This window comes from Schistocerca piceifrons, chromosome 2 (assembly GCF_021461385.2).
Source record: "Schistocerca piceifrons isolate TAMUIC-IGC-003096 chromosome 2, iqSchPice1.1, whole genome shotgun sequence".
NCBI lineage: Eukaryota > Metazoa > Arthropoda > Insecta > Orthoptera > Acrididae > Schistocerca > Schistocerca piceifrons.
Genome location: NC_060139.1, coordinates 1,059,764,973 through 1,059,766,735, shown reverse-complemented (window position 1 = coordinate 1,059,766,735; position 1,763 = coordinate 1,059,764,973).

Here is a 1,763-nt window from a genome sequence, read left to right as displayed (position 1 = left end):
GAAGAAGCGGGTGGTACAACCTATGATGATTGTCTGTGTCTTGGAAGCGTTGATGCGAAGGAGCCAGTGGTTACATAAAGTGGTGAACTGGCCCAGGTAGGTCTGAAGGGTATGTTGGGACCCTACAAGGGTAGGAGAGAGGGTCAGGTAGGTGGTGTCATCATCAAATTGGAGGAGATGAATGGAAGGCTAGGTTTGGGCATATCTGCAGTACACAGGAGACAGAGGTGAGGGGAAAGGGTGCAGTCTTTGGGCACACTCGTGGTGGCATAGAATGTACAGAGATTGGTATTGTGGTTAGTGACACAGGAGAGACGATGGGAAAGGAAGGGGGTAGGTCTAGAGTTTAAAGAGGAGACAGGGATGGCAAACACGATCATAGGTGTTCTGGAGGTCGATGGAAACAAAGATAGTGGAACAACATGAGTTAACCTGGAGGGAAAGAAGATGGGAAAGGTTAAGGAGCTGTTTGTCGGTGGGGAAGGAGGGCTGGAAGCCACAATTGGTAAGGGGAAGGAGGTTGTGCTAGTTGAGGTGGTAATGAATAAGCTGGGAGAGAATGGAAAATACCTTTCTGAACATGGAGGCGAGACAGATTGGGCGATAGGAAGTGGTGTCAGATGGGGGTTTGTTGGGTTTGGGTAATAGCAGGATGTAGGAAGTCATCCACAGGTCAGGGTAAAAGCTGGTCGAGAGGATGACATTATACAAACTAGCAAGGACAGTCAGGCAGGAGGGCGAAGGATTCCTTGAGTTGGTGGTAGGCGAGACAATCGTGGCCAGGGGCAGTGTTTTCTTTTCGGAGCAGAGTATGAGTTTGATGTTGTATTCTGTAATGGAAGTGTTTAAATCTGTGGGGGTAACTGATTTAAGTACTGGAAACTAGGGACGAGTGGTAGGACAGAGGTATCAATGCGTCCAAGAACTGTGGGGAAGAGGGAGTAATCAAACTGTGGATCGTTGGGAACAGAGAAGACCTTGCAGAGGTGGGAAGCAAAATGGTTAACCTTACTGAGGTTGTCAGGGAAATGGTGGCCATCATGAAGAAGAGGGTAATGAAGGGTGGGATGGCTACCAGTAAGGTGGTGGAAGGGAGGAGTTGGCAGAGAGGTTGGCGTTAAGTTGAGTAAATGTCTGGTGCCAGCCCTCGGGTTTCTTTGCTGTTAAGACGTGTGTCATTGTAATTATCAGTGGCAGAATAATGTATCTTGGTCATGGCTGCAGAGGAAGGAGCGATAGAAACCAGCAGGTTTCGCAGAGAAGAAGGACGACCTGTGGACGAAGTGTAGGGCAGTGAGGGTAGGTAAGTTTGGTAGGAAAGTGGGCCTCCAAGGCGTCTGTGATGGTCTTCCAGTGAAAGGACAAGGCATGGGTGACATCAGCAGGATGTTGAAAGATAAGTTGGTAGCGTTCGACCTGAGAGGCAAGGGATTCCCAGTAGGCAATCCAGTCGGCTCAACAGTAGTCATGAATGGACTTCAGAGGGGCAGGAGGGTAGAGAGCAGGAGGTGGGCTATGGGCTGAGGAGATGGTGAAAAAGAATGGGGGTGGTCACTACCAATGGGGTCTAGGACTTCCATGGCGATATGACCATGGAAGTTGGAGGGAAGTCAGGATGAGATCGGTGGTGGAGTTACTTTTGGGATGGATGTGGTGTGGGAGGGGAACAAGATCCCCTTGGAGGATAGCACGGAACTGATGCCACTGCCAAAGAGTGGCAGGATCGTGGCTGTGGATGTTGTGGTCTGTGGCAATCACGTAGG